The sequence below is a fragment of the Chanos chanos genome, chromosome 1 (genome assembly GCF_902362185.1).
Source record: "Chanos chanos chromosome 1, fChaCha1.1, whole genome shotgun sequence".
NCBI lineage: Eukaryota > Metazoa > Chordata > Actinopteri > Gonorynchiformes > Chanidae > Chanos > Chanos chanos.
Genome location: NC_044495.1, coordinates 54994860 through 55001438, shown reverse-complemented (window position 1 = coordinate 55001438; position 6579 = coordinate 54994860). Strand labels below are relative to the sequence as shown.

General features: G+C 41.3%; 1 pseudogene; it reads left to right on the top strand.

The window, feature by feature from the left end:
* Positions 1-1941: 1941 nt before the first annotated feature.
* LOC115805082 (putative nuclease HARBI1) lies at positions 1942-3186 on the top strand (annotated as a pseudogene).
* Positions 3187-6579: the final 3393 nt, after the last annotated feature.

Here is a 6579-nt window from a genome sequence, read left to right as displayed (position 1 = left end):
TAACACCCTGGAGTTGATAGAATAAATACAGTTCTGAAACTTCCTAGAAGTTTGTGAAATCACGTAACGAAAAAAACAAACAAACACTTTTTGGGGTCAACCTTGAGGATCAGGCCTGATCCTACTGACCAACCAAAGGATGTAAATATTTCCTTTCATCTTAAATGTCAATAACACCCTAGTATTTATCAATTAGACATAAATATACAGTTGTGAAAGTTATTAGAAAATTGTGAAATCAGGTTATATGTCATAAAAGCACTTTCTGGGGTCAATTCGAAAGGTCAGGCCTAGTCCTAGTGACCAATTGAGGGATGTAGATATTTAATTTCAATGTATATGTCAATAACACCCTTGTATTGATGAAATAAACATATAAATACAGTTGTGAAAGTTGTTAGAAATTTGTTAAATCAGAAAACATTAAAAAAGCGCTTGGTCTCGGTTTAGGTGGTCTTGACTACAACACTGTGCTCATGATACTTGCTCTATATGTAGCTTGAAAGCTTAAAAGAACACCTCTGATTAGCAGTTATCACGGTTATGAGAAAGACCTGTATATCATTTGAGCCAATCAGGGCTTTCTTCCTGATTGGCTTTCTTTCAGAAGTAGTCTGAACATATGATTTACACTGAATATCTTTATCTTGGAATGCAGTTTTCAGTGACTGGATTTTTTGGATATTCATTGCATAGTATTTTTAGAAATGTTAAGCTGTGTTAGACATGACACTATAACAAAATCTAATAATTTAAAGTGGATGGTGGTGGTCAGTTTATCTCCAGAAATTCCACAGCAGTGATTGATGCCATTATATATTTGCTCAGCAACAGCTGATGTTGTAATGAAACACCCTTTTTCTTTGGTTCTGCTGTGGTTTATAAAATGTCTAACTCGTGGGATTTCCCAGACAGGTTTTGTGTGTGAATGGTTATGGTCTGTATTTACTTTTGTTTCTCTACAAAGTCAGCAAATTAATCAAGAGACTGAGCAGCAGTCATGTTTAATTCATCATTATTTTACTACTAGCTGAACCAGCTCATAACACCATACAACATGGTGCTGCCTTGTGATACATAATGTTGTCTAAATGAAACCACAATAGACCCATTCAAGGGAATACTTCTTCCTATTAGGGTAAACTGTAGGACTGTAGCACAGACCAGTGGATGATTGATCTCATGGAGTTTTTTTATTTAGGAAGTTTTGTGCAACACACCAAGGCAAAAGTCTTTCAACACTGAGCAAAGCACAAAATCCAAAATACAGGCAGAGGTCATTTACCGGCAAAAGCAGTCTGAGGCAGGCAGATAATCCAGACAGCTAGCAGAGACAAGATCCAGGGATAGGCAAAAAAACCCAAAACAGGTTCAGGCAAAACAGACAGGCAGAGGATTCAAAATCCACAAGGCAAAAAAGAAGGTCAGAAAAAAATAGGCAGAAGTCAAACACGCAAAACCACTACTACTGAATACAAGCTAGCACGGCACACAGGAACAACGTGAGATGAACTGACAAACTAGGTTTGGAAAGACAGGGTTTAAATAGACAGTGTAATACAGACAAAATGAGAAACAGGTGAGCACAGAAAATGGCAGAAAACACTACAGATGAGGGGTGGGGTCAGAGCACACGGAAAACAAAAATAAACAAAAGCACATGGCCAAAGAACAAAAAAACAAATGGCAGCCAAATCTGAGGGGTGTACTATGAAGCGAGGTAACTGGCTTATCCAGGTAACTTCAGGAGTTACTTTGTGACATCGGGTGTAACTTCCTGATTAACCTGTAGTACGAAAGGTAGGTAAATTTAACCCAAGGTATGCTGTCATGGCAACTTACGCCGCATCTCTAAACAACTCCTAACTGGTTAACTTCGTGGTTAACTCAGTGTTACCCTACATAAGCACCGCCCCTCTGCTAGCAAGCTTGTTGAGAAAAATGTCGGCACATTTGGAAGATCAAGCCGACATCGGTGCGTGGATTGTGAGAGGCTCACTCCGCAGGGCGAGGGTGTTTAAAGACCGTCAAAATCCTCTAGCTTAACCTGATGATGTTCTCTATGAAAGATCGATTCTGATCTGAGGGGATTCAGTATCTTTGCCATCTTCTAGAGCCAGACGTCTCCAGCACCACTCAGCAGAGTAATGAACAGACAGTGTGCCTTCCTTTGAGATATTTGGCCAGCGGACACTTCATGTATTCCATCGGTGATGCTGTACATCTGAGCAAGAATACTGTATACTGTGCAGTTCGCAAGGTGGTACCTGCTCTAACTGAACTGCTGGATGCATTTGTTGTGTTCAATGGCCTTTTGAGCATTGTAAAGATCAAACAGGCTTTTTATGCGATCGCAGGTAATTCGCAATATAAAAATACTTGGATTTTAATATTTTTTTTCCATAGGAATGCCGAGGGTGATTGGTGAGACTGATAGCACACATATCCCCACTACAGCACCCCTGGGAGAACATAAAGGGGATTATGTGAATAGAAAGTCATTTCACAGCATCAGTGTTCTATTTGATCGCATCATATTTGATCTGACATGTAGGCTAGCCTGAATTATTTTCTCCTTAAAACTTCTACTTATATTCAAGACAATAATGCCTGCAATCCTTTGTCAGATCACATGTGATCACCATTTAATGGTGACCAGTCTGGAGGCGAGGAGGCCTGGGTCGGTGCACGATTCCTGGATTTTTCGGGAATCCACTCTAGGTCAGAGATTTGAACAAGGTATAACAACCACAACCCTATATATCACACATCATGCTGTAATGTGACAACTTCTCTGTATTGTCCAAAGGACATTTTGATGGCCTGCTGCTTGGGGACTGAGGCTACCCATGTCTTCGTTACCTGATGACCCCCTATCCTGACCCACAATCATGGGAGAAAATTAAATGTAACTTGGCTCACAGTAAAGCAAGGGTCAGGATAGAGATGACATTTGGGGTCATCAAGTCACGCTTTGCTTGTCTGCAAGGTTTGCACGTGTGTCTAGAGTGGGCATATGAGGTGGTGGCAGCTTGTGTGGTGCTCCACAACATTGCCACCATTAGAGAAGAAAGAGCACCATGCCAGCTGCTAGTGCCACCAGATGTAGTGGACCCAATAATGGTGGATCACCCAAGAGGAAGAGCAGTCACAGAGGCCATAACAAATCAATATTTTAGACAATAAAAGACACATGAAATTATTCTTTTCTGATTTGTGTTTATTTCTTGGCATTCTCCCTTTCCTAAAAATTAACAGAGAAAAAGAAGTTAGATGGTAGAGATGTACTGATCAAATGGTGGTCAATGTATAGCAATACCTTTTCGTCATGTTCCATTTTCTCTTTTTCCAGTTTTAGTTTCTTTATTTGTTACATTTTCTTCTCACTGTAAAGCTCAAGCATTTGCTGATAGAGCAACCGCATATTGTCAGAGTGAGGCTGCACAGCAAAACACATTGAGAGAATGAACATGGCATGCAGGATTCGGCATCATTAGTGCTACAAATGGTCAGTATGAATGATCCTTTTAATAGCACAGGGAAAGCTACCATTTGGGTTCTCTGAGAGGCTTGAGAGGAGGTAGCCATGGGTGGGGAGAGTGGTTGATTTAGCTCCTCCTGAAAGAACAATGTGATTGGCAACTGACCAAAGCTTTCTTTTCCAGTAGGTTCATTCTCATTCAAAAATATATGACTGGAAATATCAGCTCATGACAGTTTGCCATACACAGCCTAATATTAGCCTCTCAGTCACTGCTAAATAGACAAAAGCACAAGTGATGAAATGGATCAACCTGGATGTGTATGTCCGACATGGCGATCTCCCCGAAGTCCTCTTGGAAAAATAAATTTTGAGAAAAGCTGTTAAGTTGTGTCAACATATCAGCATTGATAAATCCACAGAACTCCTCAATTGCTTCCACACTTCCCTCCATCCAAGAGTCAGATGAGGGGCATGCTGGTGGCGGGAGGACATCAATAATATCCCGCTCAACTGTACATAAGACAGGCATGTGAACTACATACAATTATTTTAAACTGGGCAATCAAAACAGTTGATATGATATCATCCTGTACATAAAAGGTGGACATTGAACTGACTGCCCCCTCAACCCCCATCATTATAGGCCTTCCTCTATTGTTTGTTATAGCCAACTCCTCTGCCTGTGTAAATGTAGCAAGAGGTGGCCCTCCTCCGGTTCTCACCATCGCTATTGTTTTTCTGTTTGCTGTGAACACATGAATAGGCTTAAGTGTAGGCTACACACCACATCTGTACTCAGTATTAAATGATAAAAACAATTAATACACACCACTTGATACAATATTTTTATTTTTCATCCTGGCTTGTTGCCAGATGCATTTTCCACTTGGGCTGGAGCTGAAATGATTGTTAGAATGAAATAATTCTTAACACCATAGCATTACATTCATACAGGTAGCCCTACAGCCTATGTGTCTACAGATCTTTATTCATCAGCATTGTGTAAGGAGTCAATTTCAGAGATGTAGATCATGTATAGGCTATAACTGAATTATCCTAATTGTTTTCACATATTTAGACAGACCATTTTACATGTCCTTAGATCTCAATCATATTACAAATAAAAGAATATTCTGTGACACAAAATACGATAAGAATACTGTTCTCACGAGTTTAGTCTGTCGGCTATGCGCTGCCTCCCTGGCTTTGTTGGCTGCCATGGTGTTACATTTAGCCGTTAATGTCTCTTTAAACTCCTCATATCCAGTCATGATCAGCGTGCATTCCTCAGGGGAAAAGAGGGAAGCATGAGCCATTATGCAAAAACTTGTTGCGTTGCCGAACAAGCCCCTTTTATGTGAATGCGCACAAGCTCCAATTAAGTTAACACTGAATCAACTAACAGACATCTTAATCACCTTCGTAGTACAGTTTAACCAATTCAGGCAATCAGAGCTTGTCAACCCTGAATTTCCTCGATAACCACAAATTAAATACGAGTAGGTTAAACTCCCTTCGTAGTAAACCCCTCAGATGTGACCAGGGGGGTATTCCAGAAAGCAGGTTTAGTGAAAACTCCAAGTTTGTTAACCCTGAGATGAGGGAAACTCTGGGTTTTCTTTTCCAGAAAGAGAGGCAACTCAAACTCTGGCTCAGTTACCATAGTAACTGACTCTGTGAACCTAACTTGCCAGCGGGCAGGTTTTCTTTAACAAACCCCGAGTTTCTCCCTAACTCCTCCCTCCTGCTGAACCGCCAAATTAATTTGCATATGTGGCGCACCTAAAATAGTGTGGCCACATTTATGGGGTGAAGAATATGTTTTTGTTTTAGGTAGCATTTAGGCAGAACGTTTCTGTTCGTTTTAGCTGCTTCGGGGTATCAGTGAGAGAGTGTCCGTTTCCATGGTTATCTCAGAAGCAATCTGGGACGAACTGGATGCACTGTGTCCTCATTGCTCTTGTTTTTTTCCTGCTTTATACAGGTTGGTAAACTGTAAATAAATCATAACGATCTACCTCATAAGGTCAGACTTTATTAACGGGACTGTCTGCTAAAAGGTTTGAATCAGTTGGAGAACGTCGGGAAGGGCGGGGACGGATGGAGGCCCAAAACTTACCTGAGATGGATTCCGTGCCCCTGGGAGCTGAAACACAAACAAGAGGTCGATGTGAAGAAGGGCACTCACCAGACAGGGGTGAATTACATCTTGAGAATGAACAGAGCATCCCTCATCAAACTGAACCAGAGGAGGACAACATACAGATACCCCCTAATGTACCTCAGTCTGAGGAGGAACAAGAGTTGCCTCAACATGCAGAGACAAGACTCTCCACCTGTCTCCCCTGTCCCTCTGAGACGATCCACTAGGGAAAGACAACCAGGCCAAGTACTCACGTACTCATCCCTTGGCCATCCAACATACCAGACATGCCCCACTTTGAATGCTGTTGATACTTACCTCATGCCCTATACTCACCAGTGGTACTCACAACCATATTCTCCATCATTCCAATACACACCTCTCACCCGATATCCATACTTACCATTTACCTACCTCATACATGGTTAATGAAAAGTCACAGCACACACATAGCCAGTCCTCAGAGCCATACATTCTTAAGGTGTGAGGGTTTTGTACATTGTAAATATTTCTGAGTTTCGCAGGAGGATGTTGAAATGATCTTCAATAGACACTTAAAGTAAGTGTCAGGAGCCAATTATGTTGTTGGGGAGCGTGTGGCGCACCTAAAATAGCGTGGCCACATTTATGGAGTGAGGAATACGTTTTTGCTTTAGGTAGCATTGAGGCGGATCAGTGAGAGAGTCTCCGTTTCCATGGTTTCCTCAGAAGCAATCTGGGACGAACTGGACGCATCGTGTCCTCATTGCTCTTGTTTTTTCCTGCTTAATAAAGGTTGGTACACTGTAAATAAATCATAACGATCTACCTCATAAGGTCAGAATTTATTAACGGGACTGTCTGCTGAAAGTTAGCGTTGTAACGAATCTGATATGTATATGAGTTCAAAAGAAAGTAAGTCCGTCCTGCCGAGTTTTCCTGAGGTGACGCCGTTTTGGGTTACTATAGTAAC